Raw genomic sequence first — 24,145 nt, 5'->3', positions numbered from 1 at the left:
GGTCTATAGAGGCAGAGACTCCGAGACAAAGCGTTGTTCTCATTCCACACTCCCATTGGTCTATAGAGGCAGAGACTCCGAGACAAAGCGTTGTTCTCATTCCACACTCCCATTGGTCTATAGAGGCAGAGACTCCGAGACAAAGCGTTGTTCTCATTCCACACTCCCATTGGTCTATAGAGGCAGAGACTCAGAGACAAAGCGTTGTTCTCATTCCAACACTCCCATTGGTCGAGAGGCAGAGACTCAGAGACAAAGCGTTGTTCTCATTCCACACTCCCACACCATACATGACTGGAATAGCTGGTAAAGTGACTTTGTTGTGTGAGAAAGAGAGATGTCTTTGTTACTATTTCTGTGTTTGAGAAATCCCTGTCCACTAATTTCTGAATTTGCTCGGCAGAATGTGGATTAACTCCTTGTTTACAGTAGCTGCTATGTAGGTTTTAATGGACTGTGTGTGTGAATACAGCCCGAGCAACTGAAGTAGCTGGCCTGGCAGGCTGGCCTGGTTCTAAAGCTGCATTTTTAGACCAGAACAAAAAAGTAGGAGAAGAAAACAAACAAGACAGGATAGATCACAATGATTCAGGTCAGAGAAACAGACATGTAAAGACAGGACAGATCACAATGATTCAGGACAGAGAAACAGACAAGACAGGACAGATCACAATGATTCAGGTCAGAGAAACAGACATGTAAAGACAGGACAGATCACAATGATTCAGGACAGAGAAACAGACAAGACAGGACAGATCACAATGATTCAGGACAGAGAAACAGACATGTAAAGACAGGACAGAAAGAGAAACCATTGCAGGACCACCAACAGTCTGGAGTTCTTGGGAATTTCTCCTGTTAGATTCCTCACTTTCCTGTCAGAAATGTTCCTTCCTCATGACTGGGAGAAAGAATGGAAAGCCCGGGGGTTTCAACAGTCAACGTGTGTGTGTGTGTGTGTGTGTATGTATATATATGTGTGGTGTGTGTATATGTGTGTGTGTGTGTGTGTGTGTGTGTGTGTGTGTGTGTGTGTGTGTGTGTGTGTGTGTGTGTGTGTGTGTGTGTGTGTGTGTGTGTGTGTGTGTGTGTGTGTGTGTGTGTGTGTGTAGCAGGACTCCCCTCATCCACACCATTTCCAGGAACACCGACTCCATGGAAGGAGAAAGGAAGGACAGAAGAGCTACTCCATAAACAGCATTCCAAGTAGGGCCCTGTTCCCTATAAAGTCCACTACATTTGACCCAAGCCCTATGGACCCTGGTGAAAAGTAGTGCACTATTTAGGGAATAGGGTGCCATTTGAGCTGTATCCCGTGACAACATGATAAACAACATGTCTGTGTCTGAAACCAGCTGACTGTTATCAGTTCATCACTACAGCTAGAAAAAGCTGTTAACATTACTATGATCCAACTTTCACTTCTGAAGGCAGGCCAGCCATGACACACACACACAGTTGAAATCTCCAGGCTAACTCTCCCTTCTCTCTCCCTGTCCTGAGGAAACCTCCAGGCTAACTCTCCCTTCTCTCTCCCTGCCCTGAGGAAACCTCCAGGCTAACTCTCCCTTCTCTCTCCCTGCCCTGAGGAAACCTCTAGGCTAACTCTCCCTTCTCTCTCCCTGCCCTGAGGAAACCTCCATTCTCTCTCCCTGCCCCGAGGAAACCTCCATTCTCTCTCCCTGCCCTGAGGAAAGGGGGTAACTTCCAACTGTTGATATGGCCCTGTTATGCTTTCAGAGGACATGTAACTATGGCAACTACATCAATCATTAATAACTGGCCTGCATGACACAGAGCTGTGGGTAGTGTAGTCTGAGTACCGGTCCCTTTAGCTAACATTCCACTCCTTGTCATGACACAGAGTTGTGGGTAGTGTAGTCTGAGTACCAGTCTCTTTAACTAACATTCAACTCCTTGTCATGACATAGAAACTGGTCTCTGGTAATCTCAACGTTCAATATGCAGCTGGTTTACGGCAGAGTTGCTCATTGGTTGTTCGAAATAACATTAATATTTTCCATGAGGCTAGAATGTTACTGTAGTTCTAAATTAGAATAATCCAGAGGCTAGAATGTTACTGTAGTTCTATGTCAGAATAATTCAGAGGCTAGAATGTTACTGTAGTTCTATGTCAGAATAATCCAGTGGCTAGAATGTTACTGTAGTTCTATGTCAGAATAATCCAGTGGCTAGAATGTTACTGTAGTTCTATGTCAGAATAATCCAGAGGCTAGAATGTTACTGTAGTTCTATGTCAGAATAATTCAGAGGCTAGAATGTTACTGTAGTTCTATGTCAGAATAATCCAGAGGCTAGAATGTTACTGTAGTTCTATGTCAGAATAATTCAGAGGCTAGAATGTTACTGTAGTTCTATGTCAGAATAATCCAGAGGCTAGAATGTTACTGTAGTTCTATGTCAGAATAATCCAGAGGCTAGAATGTTACTGTAGTTCTATGTCAGAATAATTCAGAGGCTAGAATGTTACTGTAGTTCTATGTCAGAATAATTCAGAGGCTAGAATGTTACTGTAGTTCTATGTCAGAATAATCCAGTGGCTAGAATGTTACTGTAGTTCTATGTCAGAATAATCCAGAGGCTAGAATGTTACTGTAGTTCTATGTCAGAATAATCCAGAGGCTAGAATGTTACTGTAGTTCTATGTCAGAATAATCCAGAGGCTAGAATGTTACTGTAGTTCTATGTCAGAATAATCCAGAGGCTAGAATGTTACTGTAGTTCTATGTCAGAATAATTCAGAGGCTAGAATGTTACTGTAGTTCTATGTCAGAATAATTCAGAGGCTAGAATGTTACTGTAGTTCTATGTCAGAATAATCCAGAGGCTAGAATGTTACTGTAGTTCTATGTCAGAATAATTCAGAGGCTAGAATGTTACTGTAGTTCTATGTCAGAATAATTCAGAGGCTAGAATGTTACTGTAGTTCTATGTCAGAATAATCCAGAGGCTAGAATGTTACTGTAGTTCTATGTCAGAATAATCCAGAGGCTAGAATGTTACTGTAGTTCTATGTCAGAATAATCCAGAGGCTAGAATGTTACTGTAGTTCTATGTCAGAAGTATAGTGCTAGACTGTTAGGCCTAGATATATCACTCTATGCACTGAACTGGTGCTAAAATGGTGGAGTTTATGGTCTGGAGTGACAGTCAGTTGGCTGTATGATCTATAGTAGTCTATGGTGAGACTCAGCTGGCTGTATAATCTATAGTAGTCTATGGTGAGGAGTAGTGAGACTCAGTTGGCTGTATAATCTATAGTAGTCTATGGTGAGGAGTAGGGAGACTCAGCTGGCTGTATAATCTATAGTAGTCTATGGTGAGGAGTAGTGAGACTCAGCTGGCTGTATAATCTATAGTAGTCTATGGTGAGACTCAGCTGGCTGTATAATCTATAGTAGTCTATGGTGAGGAGTAGTGAGACTCAGCTGGCTGTATAATCTATAGTAGTCTATGGTGAGACTCAGCTGGCTGTATAATCTATAGTAGTCTATGGTGAGGAGTAGGGAGACTCAGCTGGCTGTATAATCTATAGTAGTCTATGGTGAGACTCAGCTGGCTGTATAATCTATAGTAGTCTATGGTGTGGATTAGTGAGACTCAGCTGGCTGTATAATCTATAGTAGTCCATGGTGAGACTCAGCTGGCTGTATAATCTATAGTAGTCTATGGTGAGACTGAGCTGGCTGTATAATCTATAGTAGTCTATGGTGAGACTCAGCTGGCTGTATAATCTATAGTAGTCTATGGTGAGGAGTAGGGAGACTCAGCTGGCTGTATAATCTATAGTAGTCTATGGTGAGACTCAGCTGGCTGTATAATCTATAGTAGTCTATGGTGAGGAGTAGTGAGACTCAGCTGGCTGTATAATCTATAGTAGTCTATGGTGAGACTCAGCTGGCTGTATAATCTATAGTAGTCTATGGTGAGGAGTAGGGAGACTCAGCTGGCTGTATAATCTATAGTAGTCTATGGTGAGACTCAGCTGGCTGTATAATCTATAGTAGTCTATGGTGTGGATTAGTGAGACTCAGCTGGCTGTATAATCTATAGTAGTCTATGGTGAGACTCAGCTGGCTGTATAATCTATAGTAGTCTATGGTGAGACTCAGCTGGCTGTATAATCTATAGTAGTCTATGGTGAGACTCAGCTGGCTGTATAATCTATAGTAGTCTATGGTGAGACTCAGCTGGCTGTATAATCTATAGTAGTCTATGGTGAGACTCAGCTGGCTGTATAATCTATAGTAGTCTATGGTGAGGAGTAGGGAGACTCAGCTGGCTGTATAATCTATAGTAGTCTATGGTGAGACTCAGCTGGCTGTATAATCTATAGTAGTCTATGGTGTGGATTAGTGAGACTCAGCTGGCTGTATAATCTATAGTAGTCTATGGTGAGACTCAGCTGGCTGTATAATCTATAGTAGTCTATGGTGTGGAGTAGTGAGACTCAGCTGGCTGTATAATCTATAGTAGTCTATGGTGAGACTCAGTTGGCTGTATAATCTATAGTAGTCTATGGTGAGACTCAGCTGGCTGTATAATCTATAGTAGTCTATGGTGAGACTCAGCTGGCTGTATAATCTATAGTAGTCTATGGTGTGGATAAGTGAGACTCAGCTGGCTGTATAATCTATAGTAGTCTATGGTGTGGAGTAGTGAGACTCAGTTGGCTGTATAATCTATAGTAGTCTATGGTGAGACTCAGCTGGCTGTATAATCTATAGTAGTCTATGGTGAGGAGTAGGGAGACTCAGCTGGCTGTATAATCTATAGTAGTCTATGGTGAGACTCGGCTGGCTGTATAATCTATAGTAGTCTATGGTGAGGAGTAGTGAGACTCAGCTGGCTGTATAATCTATAGTAGTCTATGGGGAGACTCAGCTGGATGTATAATCTATAGTAGTCTATGGTGAGACTCAGCTGGCTGTATAATTTATAGTAGTCTATGGTGAGACTCAGCTGGCTGTATAATCTATAGTAGTCTATGGTGAGACTCAGCTGGCTGTATAATTTATAGTAGTCTATGGTGAGACTCGGTTGGCTGTATAATCTATAGTAGTCTATGGTGAGGAGTAGTGAGACTCAGCTGGCTGTATAATCTATAGTAGTCTATGGTGAGACTCAGCTGGCTGTATAATCTATAGTAGTCTATGGTGAGGAGTAGTGAGACTCAGCTGGCTGTATAATCTATAGTAGTCTATGGTGAGACTCAGCTGGCTGTATAATCTATAGTAGTCTATGGTGAGACTCAGCTGGCTGTATAATCTATAGTAGTCTATGGGGAGACTCAGCTGGCTGTATAATCTATAGTAGTCTATGGTGAGGAGTAGTGAGACTCAGCTGGCTGTATAATCTATAGTAGTCTATGGTGAGGAGTAGTGAGACTCAGCTGGCTGTATAATCTATAGTAGTCTATGGTGTGGAGTAGTGAGACTCAGCTGGCTGTATAATCTATAGTAGTCTATGGTGAGGAGTAGGGAGACCCAGCTGGCTGTATAATCTATAGTAGTCTATGGTGAGACTCAGCTGGCTGTATAATCTATAGTAGTCTATGGTGAGACTCAGCTGGCTGTATAATCTATAGTAGTCTATGGTGAGACTCAGTTGGCTGTATAATCTATAGTAGTCTATGGGGAGACTCAGCTGGCTGTATAATCTATAGTAGTCTATGGTGAGACTCAGCTGGCTGTATAATCTATAGTAGTCTATGGTGAGACTCAGCTGGCTGTATAATCTATAGTAGTCTATGGTGAGACTCAGCTGGCTGTATAATCTATAGTAGTCTAGGGTGAGGAGTAGTGAGACTCAGCTGGCTGTATAATCTATAGTAGTCTATGGGGAGACTCAGCTGGCTGTATAATCTATAGTAGTCTAGGGTGAGGAGTAGTGAGACTCAGCTGCCTGTATAATCTATAGCAGTCTATGGCTGAAGAAATTTGTCTTGGCACCTAAAACCCTGAGAGCATCCTGTCAGGCTGAATCATCGCCTGGTACGGCAACTGCCCAGCCCGCAACCGCAGGGCTCTCCAGAGGATGGTGCGGTCTGCCCAACGCATTCAGGACACCTACAGCACCCGATGTCCTTGAGGATCTTTTTGGCCTTCCTGTGACATCAACCACCCGAGCCACGGCCTTTTCATCCCGCTATCACGCGTATGTGTGTGTGTTCATCAGTAACTTACCAGGTGGTTGTTGTCATAGACATTCTCCTTCATCAGGGAATCAAAGTCACTGAGGAGAAGAAACACATATTAGGTTGATGCCATGCCGTTCCATTTGCTCAGACTCCTTTTTGTAGAATCATTCAAAAACGTCTTCACTTGAGAACCACACAACCCATAATGACAGCATCAATAATGTCACTCCATCTACTGACCAGTGATTCACTTTGCTGTTATTATAATGTCACAATGCAACTCAGAGTCACAGTCTCACACACCAGTTTTCCACTGATTCACACACCAGTTTTCCACTGATTCTATATAAATATATATTTGGGTCTGTAGACTGAGTTCTCCTTTGAGTGAAACATGTGGAAAAGACGCCTTGTCATTCAAACAGTAGACTTCCTAGGCTACTGATTATCTCAAATAGTCCATGTTGTGTTTAGACGGTTACCCTGTCATCAACTGTTTACTGTAAACCTATAATCTACTGTATCTTTAAAAGAAAGATTTGACAAAAGACTAGGCTTTATACACTGATATACAGATATTGTTATTACTCAGAAATCGTGTCAAATTCCTTTTCTAATTTGAGGATTAGTTTACAAATCGGAAGGAAGCGCAAATGTTTACTGCCACGTTGAGTTGTAGGGTTTTCATGTCCATGTTGTTAGGCTACTGACAGGGAACTACCTCCAGGCAACGAAAGGAAACTTTAACATTATATTTATTTCGTGTTGCATACAAGGGCTACTTTGTTGCAATAAATACAGGTTACGCTGTCACCATAGGAACTAAGACAAAAATCAAGACTCATTCTTTGTTTAAACTGTCGAGTTTAACTTCCTCGTAGAATTTCGCAACTCTCGAAGTAGTTCTATCGATACTGCCCTCTACTTACATGAGGTCGGGTCTGTTTCGGTGGATGAGGGCGCAGAAAGCCATCCCGTCCCTGAAAGACGTTGTCATATTGGTGATCGTGACATCTCTGTAACCCTGAACCTGGATCTTACACCACTGTTGCAGCGCTTTGACCGCAGACATCCTAGTTCTCTCCCGAAATCCCGAACCGAGTGCAAGCGGTAAGACGCGAACCAAGTTCACGAACTGACGGCAACTAGTTGAGTTTTCACAACTTGAGTAAATAGACGAGTGACTGAAATCCCCCTTACGGGAAAAAATGTTTTGATCCAACTTCTAACGAATGACCTGGGAAACCTCATAAAAAAAAAAGAGAGAGAAAGTCGTCCGCGTGGTTCTGTTCAATTAGTTATATAAATACACTAGATAACACATAGTGTTGAAGCCTGCGCGCCTCCATCTTGCCACTCCCCCACCGATGGAAAACATATTCTGGAAGATATAGAAATCAATTTATTACCGTCAACATTCGTTAACACCACTTTTATTCTATTACAGACACCACAATGCATACTTTACATTATGTGAGCTAAACATTTAAAAAAATATATATATATATAAAAAAAACATTTTTCTTAAAGTATAATTTTGGGGAGATAACTAATGTTACTGTCCCCACTACAACAACAACAAAATACATGTAATTTTGTCCTTGAAACATTTAATTGAACTACTGTATAATTCCATTCGTTCCTATGGATGACTGCTACTGGGGAGTACCAATATGGCCGACCGGGGGCTTCGAAGCCTCTCAATGGCCAATACATAGTATGTTACCAATCTAGTGTTGATATACATCCTTGATTCTGTTTGGCAATCAAATAAAAACTGATTTGATACCTGAAAAGGTTTCCTGTCGTGACGTAGAATGGGCGGAGTCAAACGGGTACTTTCCGGAAAAAGGGGTGGTGTTTTCTGATATCGGAGTTTCTTGATATCAATTTACACCCTATTGACGCTCGTCATCGGTCCGTGGCTGTTTCTTTGGAGGGATAGAGAGAGAGGGTGAGAGAGAAAGAAAGAATTGCTCTATGTATGAATTTACAATTACAGTATTATTTTGTTGCAGGAACAAGGCAAGTATCAGTTACAAGAGTCGTCTACGCGTTTTTTTTGTGTGAATAAATCAAACCGATTAAGTCAACTGATTTGACACCTGAAAAGGTTTCTGTGGGGGGGGGAGAAGAGAGGGAGAGGAGGGGGTAAAGAGGGAGTAAAGAGGGAGAAGAGAGGGTAAAGAGGGAGAGAGGGAGTAAAAAGGGAGAAGAGAGGGAGAAGAGGGGGTAAAGAGGGAGTAAAGAGGGAGAAGAGAGGGTAAAGAGGGGAAAGAGAGGGAGAGAGGGGTAAAGAGGGAGTAAAGAGGGAGAAGAGAGGGTAGAGGGAGAAGAGAGGGAGAGAGGGGTAAAGAGGGAGTAAAGAGGGAGAAGAGAGGGAGAGAGGGGTAAAGAGGGAGAAGAGAGGGAGAGGGGGGTAAAGAGGGAGAAGAGAGGGAGAGAGGGTAAAGAGGGAGAAGAGAGGGAGAGAGGGGTAAAGAGGGAGAAGAGAGAGGGAGTAAAGAGGGAGAAGAGAGGGAGAGAGGGGTAAAGAGGGAGAAGAGAGGGTAAAGAGGGAGAAGAGAGGGAGAGAGGGGTAAAGAGGGAGTAAAGAGGGAGAAGAGGGGGAGAGAGGGGTAAAGAGGGAGAAGAGAGAGGGAGAGAGGGAGAAGAGAGGGAGAGAGGGGTAAAGAGGGAGAAGAGAGGGAGAGGGGTAAAGAGGGAGTAAAGAGAGGGAGAGAGGGTAAAGAGGGAGGAGAGAGGGGTAAAGAGGGAGTAAAGAGGGAGAAGAGAGAGGGAGAGGGAGAAGAGAGGGGTAAAGAGGGTAAAGAGGGAGAAGAGAGAGAGAGAGGGAGAGAGGGGTAAAGAGGGAGAAAATAGGGTAAAGAGGGAGAGAGGATAAAGAGGGAGAAGAGAGGGAGAAAGAAAGAAAACAATGCTCTAGTCATGAATTTACAATTACAGTGATTTTGTTGCAAGAACATGGTAAATATCAGTAGTGAATTTGACATCAAAACCCTGTGACTTTCCTTTTGAAGGGCGAGCTGTGTCTGATCTTGGCCTAGATGAAGGAGGCAGACGCAGTAAAACAGCTGACTCACAGTCGAGGGTGTGGCTTTATGTAACACTAAAGGGTTAGTCTACGGTCTACGGGGGTTCGTTTGCGTAACTCTCAACGTACTTTTGTGCCACTGCATTTTTGGAACACGACACAAGCGGTAGAAATTCACCGTGGAGAGCCCTTAAAGCTACCAGGTGGTCCCTGGTCTGCTCTACCTTTACTTACCTGTCCTGCCAGGAGAGAGAGTGTGTGTGTGTGTGTGTGTGCGTGCGTGCGTGCGTGCGTGCGTGCGTGCGTGCGTGCGTGCGTGTGTGTGTATGTGTATGTGTGTGTGTGTGTGTGTGTGTGTGTGTGTGTGTGCCCAACCTGCCAAGTTACCTGACACCTTCCCACTACCATACTGAGATCCTGTTTCCTGGTAGATATGGGAGGAACTACTACAGTAATATTAACTAGAAACTGATCTGAGATCCTGTTTCCTGGTAGATATGGGAGGAACTACTACAGTAATATTAACTAGAAACTGATCTGAGATCCTGTTTCCTGGTAGATATGGGAGGAACTACTACAGTAATATTAACTAGATACTGATCTGAGATCCTGTTTCCTGGTAGATATGGGAGGAACTACTACAGTAATATTAACTAGATACTGATCTGAGATCCTGTTTCCTGGTAGATATGGAACTACTACAGTAATATTAACTAGAAACTGATCTGAGATCCTGTTTCCTGGTAGATATGGGAGGAACTACTACAGTAATATTAACTAAAAACTGATCTGAGATCCTGTTTCCTGGTAGATATGGGAGGAACTACTACAGTAATATTAACTAGAAACTGATCTGAGATCCTGTTTCCTGGTAGATATGGGAGGAACTACTACAGTAATATTAACTAAAAACTGATCTGAGATCCTGTTTCCTGGTAGATATGGGAGGAACTACTACAGTAATATTAACTAGAAACTGATCTGAGATCCTGTTTCCAGGTAGATATGGAACTACTACAGTAATATTAACTAGAAACTGATCTGAGATCCTGTTTCCTGGTAGATATGGGAGGAACTACTACAGTAATATTAACTAGATACTGATCTGAGATCCTGTTTCCTGGTAGATATGGGAGGAACTACTACAGTAATATTAACTAGAAACTGATCTGAGATCCTGTTTCCTGGTAGATATGGAACTACTACAGTAATATTAACTAGATACTGATCTGAGATCCTGTTTCCTGGTAGATATGGGAGGAACTACTACAGTAATATTAACTAGATACTGATCTGAGATCCTGTTTCCTGGTAGATATGGGAGGAACTACTACAGTAATATTAACTAGATACTGATCTGAGATCCTGTTTCCTGGTAGATATGGGTGGAACTACTACAGTAATATTAACTAGAAACTGATCTGAGATCCTGTTTCCTGGTAGATATGGGAGGAACTACTACAGTAATATTAACTAGATACTGATCTGAGATCCTGTTTCCTGGTAGATATGGGAGGAATTACTACAGTACTATTAACTAGAAACTGATCTGAGATCCTGTTTCCTGGTAGATATGGTAGGAACTACTACAGTAATATTAACTAGAAACTGATCTGAGATCCTGTTTCCTGGTAGATATGGGAGGAACTACTACAGTAATATTAACTAGATACTGATCTGAGATCCTGTTTCCAGGTAGATATGGAACTACTACAGTAATATTAACTAGAAACTGATCTGAGATCCTGTTTCCTGGTAGATATGGGAGGAACTACTACAGTAATATTAACTAGATACTGATCTGAGATCCTGTTTCCTGGTAGATATGGAACTACTACAGTAATATTAACTAGAAACTGATCTGAGTTCCTGTTTCCAGGTAGATATGGGAGGAACTACTACAGTAATATTAACTAGAAACTGATCTGAGATCCTGTTTCCTGGTAGATATGGAACTACTACAGTAATATTAACTAGAAACTGATCTGAGATCCTGTTTCCTGGTAGATATGGGAGGAACTACTACAGTAATATTAAATAGAAACTGATCTGAGATCATGTTTCCTGGTAGATATGGAACTACTACAGTAATATTAACTAGAAACTGATCTGAGATCATGTTTCCTGGTAGATATGGGAGGAACTACTACAGTAATATTAACTAGAAACTGATCTGAGATCCTGTTTCCTGGTAGATATGGAACTACTACAGTAATATTAACTAGAAACTGATCTGAGATCCTGTTTCCTGGTAGATATGGGAGGAACTACTACAGTAATATTAACTAGAAACTGATCTGAGATCATGTTTCCTGGTAGATATGGAACTACTACAGTAATATTAACTAGAAACTGATCTGAGATCATGTTTCCTGGTAGATATGGAACTACTACAGTAATATTAACTAGAAACTGATCTGAGATCCTGTTTCCTGGTAGATATGGGAGGAACTACTACAGTAATATTAACTAGATACTGATCTGAGATCCTGTTTCCTGGTAGATATGGGAGGAACTACTACAGTAATATTAACTAGAAACTGATCTGAGATCCTGTTTCCTGGTAGATATGGGAGGAACTACTACAGTAATATTAACTAGAAACTGATCTGAGATCCTGTTTCCTGGTAGATATGGGAGGAACTACTACAGTAATATTAACTAGAAACTGATCTGAGATCCTGTTTCCTGGTAGATATGGGAGGAACTACTACAGTAATATTAACTAGAAACTGATCTGAGATCCTGTTTCCTGGTAGATATGGGAGGAACTACTACAGTAATATTAACTAGAAACTGATCTGAGATCATGTTTCCTGGTAGATATGGAACTACTACAGTAATATTAACTAGAAACTGATCTGAGATCCTGTTTCCTGGTAGATATGGAACTACTACAGTAATATTAACTAGAAACTGATCTGAGATCCTGTTTCCAGGTAGATATGGGAGGAACTACTACAGTAATATTAACTAGAAACTGATCTGAGATCCTGTTTCCAGGTAGATATGGGAGGAACTACTACAGTAATATTAACTAGAAACTGATCTGAGATCCTGTTTCCAGGTAGATATGGGAGGAACTACTACAGTAATATTAACTAGAAACTGATCTGAGATCCTGTTTCCAGGTAGATATGGGAGGAACTACTACAGTAATATTAACTAGAAACTGATCTGAGATCCTGTTTCCTGGTAGATATGGAACTACTACAGTAATATTAACTAGTTTTGCCCCATTAATGGTTGAGGTTAGGAGAAGGGAAGAGTAATATGATCCTAGATCTGTGGTTAGGTTGGTATCTAATGGTTGGGGTTAGGAGTAGGGAAGAGTAATCTGATCCTAGATCTGTGGTTAGGTTGGTATCTAATGGTTCAGGTTAGGAAGGAAGGGTAATCTGATCCTAGATCTGTGGTTAGGTTGGTATCTAATGGTTGGGGTTAGGAGTAGGGAAGAGTAATCTGATCCTAGATCTGTGGTTAGGTTGGTATCTAATGGTTGAGGTTAGGAGTAGGGAAGAGTAATGTGGTGGTTAAGGATGATGTAGCTGGAGAAGTAAACACAGGTGAAGGGAGCACCACAGGAAGCACAGAGCATGTACAGCCAGATTGAACATGGATAAGAGAGTCCTCCTACTGTGTGGGAGTCAAATGGTGTGTTGGTGTTGCCACCTCAACAGGCTTGTCAGGACAGTGTGTACTACAGGCTGGAGTAGCTATGTTCTAGAACATCCTCTATGTCTAATCTCTGTCCACTTAGAGGAGTAGCTATGTTCTAGAACAGTCTCTCTGTCTAACCTCTGTCCACTTAGAGGAGTAGCTATGTTCTAGAACATTCTCTCTGTCTAACCTCTGTCCACTTAGAGGAGTAGCTATGTTCTAGAACATTCTCTATGTCTAACCTCTGTCACTTAGAGGAGTAGTTATGTTCTAGAACAGTCTCTCTGTCTAACCTCTGTCCACTTAGAGGAGTAGTTATGTTCTAGAACAGTCTCTATGTTTAACCTCTGTCCACTTAGAGGAGTAGCTATGTTCTAGAACAGTCTCTCTGTCTAACCTCTGTCCACTTAGAGGAGTAGTTATGTTCTAGAACAGTCTCTCTGTCTAACCTCTGTCCACTTAGAGGAGTAGTTATGTTCTAGAACATTCTCTATGTCTAACCTCTGTCACTTAGAGGAGTAGTTATGTTCTAGAACAGTCTCTCTGTCTAACCTCTGTCCACTTAGAGGAGTAGTTATGTTCTAGAACAGTCTCTCTGTCTAACCTCTGTCCACTTAGAGGAGTAGTTATGTTCTAGAACATTCTCTATGTCTAACCTCTGTCCACTTAGAGGAGTAGTTATGTTCTAGAACATTCTCTCTGTCTAACCTCTGTCCACTTAGAGGAGTAGTTATGTTCTAGAACATTCTCTATGTCTAACCTCTGTCCACTTAGAGGAGTAGTTATGTTCTAGAACATTCTCTGTCCACTTAGAGGAGTAGTTATGTTCTAGAACATTCTCTCTGTCTGACCTCTGTCCACTTAGAGGAGTAGTTATGTTCTAGAACATTCTCTCTGTTTAACCTCTGTCCACTTAGAGGAGTAGTTATGTTCTAGAACATTCTCTCTGTTTAACCTCTGTCCACTTAGAGGAGTAGTTATGTTCTAGAACAGTCTCTCTGTTTAACCTCTGTCCACTTAGACAGAGCAACAGACTGAGGAATAAACAGTCCAAGGGTTCCTGTAAGAGCGCTGGCAGTGTACACACACACTATCAACACCCCCCCCCCCCAAACAAAACTACTGCAGTCTGTCCCCTACCCACACACACACACACTATCAACATCCCTACTGGACCCCCCCGTCTCCTCCTAATCCTAAAATCCAGACAGGAAATGCTTTGAGTGTGCGGACCAGAGAGCATCTGACAGGGCTCTCCTAAACGACACAACCACCACACTCCCTCTTCTCTCTACACTCCCTCTTTCTCTCGTCTCTCCACACTCCCTCTTCCTCTCTCGTCTCCACACTCCCTCTTCCTCTCGTCTCTCTACACTCCCTCTTTCCCTCTCCTCTCCACACTCCCTCTTCCTCTCTCCTCTCCACACTCCCTCTTCCTCTCTCCTCTCCACACTCCCTCTTCCTCTCTCCTCTCCACACTCCCTCTTCCTCTCTCCTCTCCACACTCCCTCTTCCTCTCATCTCCACACACTCCCTCTTCCTCTCATCTCTCCACACTCCCTCTTCCTCTCTCCTCTCCACACTCCCTCTTCCTCTCTCCTCTCCACACTCCCTCTTCCTCTCTCCTCTCCACACTCCCTCTTCCTCTCTCCTCTCCACACTCCCTCTTCCTCTCTCCTCTCCACACTCCCTCTTCCTCTCTCCTCTCCACACTCCCTCTTCCTCTCTCCTCTCCACACTCCCTCTTCCTCTCTCCTCTCCACACTCCCTCTTCCTCTCCACACACTCCCTCTTCCTCTCTCCTCTCCACACTCCCTCTTCCTCTCTCCTCTCCACACTCCCTCTTCCTCTCATCTCCACACACTCCCTCTTCCTCTCATCTCTCCACACTCCCTCTTCCTCTCTCGTCTCCACACTCCCTCTTCCTTTCTCCTCTCCACACTCCCTCTTCCTCTCTCCTCTCCACACTCCCTCTTCCTCTCTCCTCTCCACACTCCCTCTTCCTTTCTCCTCTCCACACTCCCTCTTCCTCTCTCCTCTCCACACTCCCTCTTCCTCTCTCCTCTCCACACTCCCTCTTCCTTTCTCCTCTCCACACTCCCTCTTCCTCTCTCCTCTCCACACTCCCTCTTCCTCTCTCCTCTCCACACTCCCTCTTCCTCTCTCCTCTCCCTCTTCCTCTCTCCTCTCCACACTCCCTCTTCCTCTCTCCTCTCCACACTCCCTCTTCCTCTCTCCTCTCCACACTCCCTCTTCCTCTCTCCTCTCCACACTCCCTCTTCCTCTCTCCTCTCCACACTTCTTTTCTTCCCTCCATTTTCTGATATATGTCTGCACTGGACAGACACATCTGGAAACAGTTAGCCCTTCACCGTGTGTTTGTGTGTGTGTGTGTGTGTGTGTGTGTGTGTGTGTGTGTGTGTGTGTGTGTGTGTGTGTGTGTGTGTGTGTGTGTGTGTGTGTGTGTGTGTGTGTGTGTGTGTGTGTGTGTGTGTGTGTGTGTGTGTGTGTGTGTGTGTGTGTGTGTGTGTGTGTGTGTGTGTGTGTGTGTGTGTGTGTGTGTGTGTGTGTGTGTGTGTGTGTGTGTGTGTGTGTGTGTGTGTGTGTGTTTGCGCCCAGAGCCAATGAAAACACTGTCTGAGAGCTTAGTTTATCAGTAATGGGGACTGACCCAACCCACAGTGTATCTACTACTGTGATAACAGGGAACATAATCAGTGGTTAGCGTTCTCTTTCTAAGGCAGTTACAGATTAATGGGATACTGGGAGATAACACCAGAGCAGGCATGTGTTTACACAAGGGGAAAGAGAGAGATACTGGAAGATATCACTAGAGCAGGCATGTGTTTGCACAAGGGAAAGAGAGAGATACTGGGAGATATCACCAGAGCAGGCATGTGTTTGCACAAGGGGAAAGAGAGAGATACTGGGAGATATCACCAGAGCAGGCATGTGTTTGCACAAGGGGAAAGAGAGAGATACTGGGAGATATCACCAGAGCAGGCATGTGTTTGTACAAGGGTAAAGAGAGAGATACTGGGAGATATCACCAGAGCAGGCATGTGTTTGTACAAGGGTAAAGAGAGAGATACTGGGAGATATCACCAGAGCAGGCATGTGTTTGTACAAGGGAAAGAGAGAGATACTGGGAGATATCACCAGAGCAGGCATGTGTTTGCACAAGAGAAAGAGAGAGATACTGGGAGATATCACCAGAGCAGGCATGTGTTTGCACAAGGGAAAGAGAGAGATACTGGGAGATATCACCAGAGCAGGCATTTGTTTGCACAAGGGAAAGAGAGAGATACAAAAGGTGTGTGTGAGAGAGAGAGGGAGAGCGAGAGAGAGAGTGTATTTGAGAGTTTTGTACTTTAACTATTTGCTCATGGTTACAACACTGCACATGGCAATAATATGACATTTAAAATGTCTCTATTCCTTTGAAACTTTTGTGACTGTTTACTGTTAATTTCTTGTTTATTATCTATTTCACTTGCTTTGGCATTGTAAACATATGTTTCCCACGCCAATAAAGCCCTTTGAATTGAGAGAGAACATCTGTATGTAAGAGGACATGACAAATGATTCACTATTGCTCATATTTACTGAATGCCAAATCCTGATGCAGAGAAGCAGTCAGGAAGTAGAAACATGAATAGTTCCTTATTAGGAGAAGAGAGATCACCACGGTTCTCCTCCTGAACCGACTGGGGAGAACAGATTCATATGAAACTAATCTACTCTCTCTCTCTACGTCTCTCCCTCCCACTACGTCTGTCTGCCTCTCTCTCTCTCTCTCTACGTCTCTCCCTCCCACTACGTCTGTCTGCCTCTCTCTCCCTCCCACTACGTCTGTCAGCCTCTCTCTCCCACTACGTCTGTCTGCCTCTCTCCCTCCCTCTACGTCTGCCTCTCTCTCTCTCTCTCTACGTCTCTCCCTCCCACTACGTCTGTCTGCCTCTCTCTCTCCCTCTACGTCTGCCTCTCTCTCTCTCTACGTCTCTCCCTCCCACTACGTCTGTCTGCCTCTCTCCCTCCCTCTACGTCTGCCTCTCTCTCTCTCTCTCTACGTCTCTCCCTCCCACTACGTCTGTCTGCCTCTCTCTCTCCCTCTACGTCTGCCTCTCTCTCTCTCTACGTCTCTCCCTCCCACTACGTCTGTCTGCCTCTCTCTCCCTCCCACTACGTCTGTCTGCCTCTCTCTCCCTCTACGTCTGCCTCTCTCTCCCACTACGTCTGTCTGCCTCTCTCTCTCCCTCTACATCTGCCTCTCTCTCTCCCTCTACATCTGCCTCTCTCTCTCCCTCTACATCTGCCTCTCTCCCTCCCTCTACATCTGCCTCTCTCTCTCCCTCTACGTCTGCCTCTCTCCCTCCCTCTACATCTGCCTCTCTCTCCCACTACGTCTGTCTGCCTCTCTCTCTCCCTCTACATCTGCCTCTCTCTCTCCCCCTACATCTGCCTCTCTCTCCCACTACGTCTGTCTGCCTCTCTCTCTCCCTCTACATCTGCCTCTCTCTCTCCCTCTACGTCTGCCTCTCTCTCTCCCTCTACATCTGCCTCTCTCTCTCCCTCTACGTCTGCCTCTCTCTCTCCCTCTACATCTGCCTCTCTCTCCCTCTACGTCTGCCTCTCTCCCTCCCTCTACATCTGCCTCTCTCTCCCTCTACGTCTGCCTCTCTCCCTCCCTCTACATCTGCCTCTCTCTCTCCCTCTACATCTGCCTCTCTCTCTCCCTCTACATCTGCCTCTCTCTCTCCCTCTACATCTGCCTCTCTCTCTCCCTCTACGTCTGCCTCTCTCCCTCCCTCTACATCTGCCTCTCTCTCCCACTACGTCTGTCTGCCTCTCTCTCTCCCTCTACATCTGCCTCTCTCTCTCCCTCTACATCTGCCTCTCTCTCTCCCTCTACATCTGCCTCTCTCTCTCCCTCTACGTCTGCCTCTCTCCCTCCCTCTACATCTGCCTCTCTCTCTCCCTCTACATCTGCCTCTCTCCCTCCCTCTACATCTGCCTCTCTCTCTCCCTCTACATCTGCCTCTCTCTCTCCCTCTACGTCTGCCTCTCCCTCTACCTCTGTCAGCCTCTCTCTCCCACTACGTCTGTCTGCCTCTCTCTCTCCCTCTACATCTGCCTCTCTCTCTCCCTCTACGTCTGCCTCTCCCTCTACCTCTGTCAGCCTCTCTCTCTGTCTGTCTGCCTTTCCATTCAATTTAATTTAAAGGGCTTTATCGGCACGGGAAACATATGTTAACATTGCCAAAGCAAGTGAAATAGATAATAAACAAAAGTGAAATAAACCAAAAAATGAACAGTAAACATTACACTCACAGAAGTTCCAAAAGAATAAAGACATTACAAATGTCATATTATGTCTATATACAGTGTCATAACGATGTGCAAATAGTTAAAGTACAAAAGGGAAAATAAATAAACATAAATATGGGTTGTATTTACAATGGTGTTTGTTCTTCACTGGATGCCCTTTTCTTGTGGCAACAGGTCACACATCTTGCTGCTGTGATGCACACTGTGGTATTTTACATAATAGACATGGGAGTTGATCAAAATTGGGTTTGTTTTTGAATTCTTTGTGGGTCTGTGAATTCTGAGGGAAATATGTGTCTCTAATATGGTCATACATTGCGAAGGAGGTTAGGAAGTGCAGCTCAGTTTCCACCTCATTTTGTGGGCAGTGTGCACATAGCCTGTCTTCTCTTGGGAGTCATGTCTGCCTACGGCGGCCTTTCTCAATAGCAAGGCTATGCTCACTGAGTCTGTACATAGTCAAAGCTGATTAACATAAACACAGTAGTTCATATCTGTAATGTGCTGTATGAGGGATGATTAACATAAAGAACACAGTAGTTCATATCTGTAATGTGCTGTATGAGAGATGATTAACATAAAAACACAGTAGTTCATATCTGTAATGTGCTGTATGAGGGATGATTAACATAAACACAGTAGTTCATATCTGTAATGTGCTGTATGAGAGATGATTAACAATGTGACCAGTGTGTTCAGTAGAGCTGAGAACAGCAGCATTCAGAATAACAGAGAACAGATGTGCTTCCTGGTTCCAGACACAGATGTTCAGCATCAGCCCTGTACTCCACTTAAACCCGACCATTAGTGGGGAAGACAACACTAAGCAAGGGGGTTGAATTGTGACAGCACAGCGCCCTCTACAGGTGAACATATGCCAGTGGCTCATGAGGACCAACTGACCCAGCGAAGACCGATGAGGGTGAGAGAAGATTCAGCAACTCTTGGAGGACAAGAAAGGTTCTTGTTGAAAATAATTTGCATTTTATTGCATGACATAAGTATTTGATCACCTACCAACCAGTAAGAATTCCGGCTCTCACAGACCTGTTAGTTTTTCTTTAAGAAGCCCTCCTGTTTACCACTCATTACCTGTATTAACTGCACCTGTTTGAACTCGTTACCTGTAAATTTCCCCTAAATAAGGTATTTCTGCTTTGTCATTATGGGTTATTGTGTGTCGATAAAGAAACATTTAAAAAAAATCTATTTCAGAATAAGGCTGTAACATAACAAAATGTGGAAAAAGTAACTACTTTCCAAATGCACCGTGTGTGTGTGTGTGTGTGTGTGTGTGTGTGTATATATATATACGCACATACATAAATACACTGAACAAAAATATAAATGCAACATGTAAAGTGTTGGTCCGATGTTTCATGAGCTGAAATAAAAGACCCCAGAAATATTCCATACCCACGAAAAGCTTACATCCCTGTTAGTGAACATTTCTCCTTTGCCAAGATAATTCTTCCACCTGACAGGTGTGGCATATCAAGAAGCTGATGAAATAACAGATTCGGAATCATGTAGTAAGCATTAAAGTGTTAAACAAATCAAAATATACTTTATATTTGAGATTCTTCAAAGTACCGACCCTTTGCCTTGATGACACTTTTGCACACTCTTCTCTCAACCAGCTTCATGAGATAGTCACCTGGAATGCTTTTCTAACAGTCTTGAAGGAGTTCCCACATATGCTGAGCACTTGTTGGCTGCTTTTCCTTCACTCTGCAGTCCAACTCATCCCAATTGGGTTGAGGTCGGGTGATTGTGGAGTTCAGGTCATCTGATGGAGCACTCCATCACTCTCCTTCTTGGTCAAATAGCCCTTACACAGCCTGGAGGTGTGTTTTGGGTCATTGTCCTGTTGAAAAACAAATTATAGTCCCACTAAGCGCAAACCAGATGGGATGGCGTATCGCTGCAGAATGCTGTGGTAGCCGTGCTGGTTAAGTGTGCCTTGAATTCTAAATAAATCACAGACAGTGTCACTAGCAAAGGACCATCACACCACCACCTCCATGCTTCACAGTGGGAAACACACATGCGGAGATCATCCGTTCACCTACTCTGCGTCTCACAAAGACAAGAGTCGGAACCAAAAATCTCAAATTTGGACTCATCAGACCAAAGGACAGATGTCCACCGGTCTAATGTCCATTGCTCGTGTTTCTTGGCCCAAGCAAGTCTCTTCTTATTATTGGTGTCCTTTAGTAGCGGTTTCTTTGCAGCAATTCGACCACGAAGGCCTGATTCATGTAGTCTCCTCCTGTGGCGGTCCTCAAGACAGCCAGTTTCATCATAGCGCTTGATGGTTTGTGACTGCACCTGAAGAAACTTTAAAAGTTCTTAAAACTTTCCAGATTGACTGACCTTCATGTCTTAGAGTAATGATGGACTGTCGTTTCTCTTTGCTTATTTGAGCTGTTCTTGCCATAATATGGACTTGGTCTTTTACCAAATAGGGCTATCTTCTGTATATCAACCCTACCTTGTCACAGCACAACTGGTTGGCTCAAATGCATTAAGGAAAGAAATTCCACAAATAAACTTTTAACAAGGCACACCTGTTAATTTAAATACATTCCAGGTGACTACCTCGTGAAGCTGGTTGAGAGAATGCCAAGCATGTGCAAAGCTGTCAAGGCAAAAGGTGGCTACTTCGAAGAATCTCAAATATATTTTGATTTGTTTAACACTTTTGGTTACTACATGATTCCATATGTGTTACTTAATAGTAAAACTAAGAAAAACCCTTGAATGAGTAGGTGTGTTCAAACTTTTGACTGGTACTGTATATACAGTGGGGAGAACAAGTATTTGATACACTGCCGATTTTGCAGGTTTTCCTACTTACAAAGCATGTAGAGGTCTGTAATTTTTATCATAGGTACACTTCAACTGTGAGAGACGAAATCTAAAACAAAAATCCAGAAAATCACATTGTATGATTTTTAAGTAATTAATTTGCATTTTATTACATGACATAAGTATTTGATCACCTACCAACCAGTAAGAATTCCGGCTCTCACAGACCTGTTAGTTTTTCTTTAAGAAGCCCTCCTGTTCTCCACTCATTACCTGTATTAACTGCACCTGTTTGAACTTGTTACCTGTATAAAAGACACCTGTCCACACACTCAATCAAACAGACTCCAACCTCTCCACAATGGCCAAGACCAGAGAGCTGTGTAAGGACATCAGGGATAAAATTGTAGACCTGCACAAGGCTGGGATGGGCTACAGGACAATAGGCAAGCAGCTTGGTGAGAAGGCAACAACTGTTGGCGCAATTATTAGAAAATGGAAGAAGTTCAAGATGACGGTCAATCACCCTCGGTCTGGAGCTCCATGCAAGATCTCACCTCGTGGGGCATCAATGATCATGAGGAAGGTGAGGGATCAGCCCAGAACTACACAGCAGGACCTGGTCAATGACCTGAAGAGAGCTGGGACCACAGTCTCAAAGAAAACCATTAGTAACACACTACGCCATCATGGATTAAAATCCTGCAGCGCATGCAAGGTCCCCCTGCTCAAGCCAGCGCATGTCCAGGCCCGTCTGAAGTTTGCCAATGACCATCTGGATGATCCAGAGGAGGAATAGGAGAAGGTCGTGTGGTCTGATGAGACAAAAATAGAGCTTTTTGGTCTAAACTCCACTCGCCGTGTTTGGAGGAAGAAGGATGATGAGTACAACCCCAAGAACCCATCCCAACCGTGAAGCATGGAGGTGGAAACATCATTCTTTGGGGATGCTTTTCTGCAAAGGGGTCAGGACGAATGCACCGTATTGAGGGGAGGATGGATGGGGCCATGTATCGCAAGATCTTGGCCAACAACCTCCTTCCCTCAGTAAGAGCATTGAAGATGGGTCGTGGCTGGGTCTTCCAGCATGACAACGAAACGAAACACACAGCCAGGGCAACTAAGGAGTGGCTCCGTAAGAAGCATCTCAAGGTCCTGGAGTGGTCTAGCCAGTCTCCAGACCTGAACCCAATAGAAAATCTTTGGAGGGAGCTGAAAGTCCGTATTGCCCAGCGACAGCCCCGAAACCTGAAGGATCTGGGGAAGGTCTGTATGGAGGAGTGGGCCAAAATCCCTGCTGCAGTGTGTGCAAACATGGTCAAGAACTACAGGAAACGTATGAGCTCTGTAATTGCAAACAAAGGTTTCTGTACCAAATATTAAGTTCTGCTTTTCTGATGTATCAAATACTTATGTCATGCAATAAAATGCAAATTAATTATTTAAAAATCACACAATGTGATTTTCTGGATTTTTGTTTTAGATTCCGTCTCTCACAGTTGAAGTGTACCTATGATAAAAATTACAGACCTCTACATGCTTTGTAAGTAGGAAAACCTGCAAAATCGGCAGTGTATCAAATACTTGTTCTCCCCACTGTATTTACCCCAAAATATATGGGCGATTGGAAATGATGCAGACAATTACATTGATAGAAGCCACAATCTACCCGCCCCCCACAACATTTTTTTATTAGAGGACAATGGAATTCAATAATAGTGGTGTGGGGGCTGTGCTTTGGCAAAGTGGGTGGGGTTATATCCTGCCTGTTTGGCCCTGTCCGGGGGTATCATCGGATGGGGCCACAGTGTCTCCTGACCCCTCCTGTCTCAGCCTCCAGTACTTATGCTGCAGTAGTTTGTGTCGGGGGGCTAGGGTCAGTCTGTTATATCTGGAGTATTTCTCCTGTCTTATCCGGTGTCCTGTGTGAATTTAAGTATGCGCTCTCTAATTCTCTCTTTCGGAGGACCTGAGCCCTAGGACCATGCCTCAGGACTACCTGGCATGATGACTCCTTGCTGTCCCCAGTCCACCTGGCCGTGCTGCTGCTCCAGTTTCAACTGTTCTGCCTGCGGCTATGGAACCCTGACCTGTTCACCGGATGTGCTACCTGTCCCAGACCTGCTGTTTTCAACTCTCTAGAGACAGCAGGAGCTGTAGAGATACTTTTTCATTTATGAACATTTGAACATCTTGGCCATGTTCTGTTATAATCTCCACCCGGCACAGCCAGAAGAGGACTGGCCACCCCTCATAGCCTGGTTTCTTCCTAGGTTTTGACCTTTCTAGGGAGTCTTTCCTAGCCACCGTGCTTCTACACCTGCATTGCTTGCTGTTTGGGGTTTTAGGCTGGGTTTCTGTACAGCACTTTGTGGCATCAGCTGATGTAAGAAGGGCTATATAAATACATTTGCTTTGAATAAAAATGCATATTTGATGGGTGCAGGATTATGCTCCAGCCAAGCAGTAGTAATACCTGGATGAAACTAAATGACACCCAGGTAATATACGTCCCTCCCATCCAATCCATCCACTGGAGAAACAGATCCAATCAGACACACGGGAGTCAGGATTCATATTTAATCAAGTCATCATTTGAAATGATCATGTCTGAGCACGTCCCATTCAACTGAACACACATGGAGATGGAGAGGCATTACAGCATCAACAGTCATTGTAATATTCAGATAGATACACCCCACTGGCAGAACTGACCAACATAAGGCAAGATAAATCATCTTTCACTCTGAAAATATGTCTTCCCTTACATAGACTTCATTTTACCACTTAAAATCAAAACATGTGAATAAAATAGGACAAATTTGTCAAACAACATTTCAATCAATCAATTTCAAACGTCGCATTACCATAATACTTCAAATGTCAACTACGATCCTCTTTCATGATCTAGTAAAGACAACTGTATGTCTAAGAAAGCTTGACAAGACTTTAAAAAGCCTCATTATTATTAATCAGTGTTTTAGAGAGAAACACCCTGTTTTAGAGTCACAGTAAAGCAGTTTGAAAACCAACTGAAACTAATGTAGAGCTGTTCTGAAACTAGAATTCTAGAACAGAGTTAAAACAGCTGTTCTAGAGGTGTTCTGAAACTAGAATTCTAGAACAGAGTTAAAACAGCTGTTCTAGATGTG

The 24,145-nt window shown here is 43.6% G+C and overlaps 1 pseudogene; it reads right to left on the bottom strand.

Moving 5' to 3' along the window:
- Positions 1-7,464, bottom strand: part of LOC139541971 (MICAL-like protein 2) — a 37,714-nt pseudogene extending 30,250 nt beyond the window's left edge.
- Between the last annotated feature and the right edge of the window lie 16,681 nt (positions 7,465-24,145).

This window comes from Salvelinus alpinus, chromosome 2, assembly GCF_045679555.1.
Source record: "Salvelinus alpinus chromosome 2, SLU_Salpinus.1, whole genome shotgun sequence".
Classification (NCBI taxonomy): Eukaryota; Metazoa; Chordata; class Actinopteri; order Salmoniformes; family Salmonidae; genus Salvelinus; species Salvelinus alpinus.
Note: the sequence above shows the minus strand (reverse complement) of the source record. Positions and strands in the feature narration are given on the sequence as shown.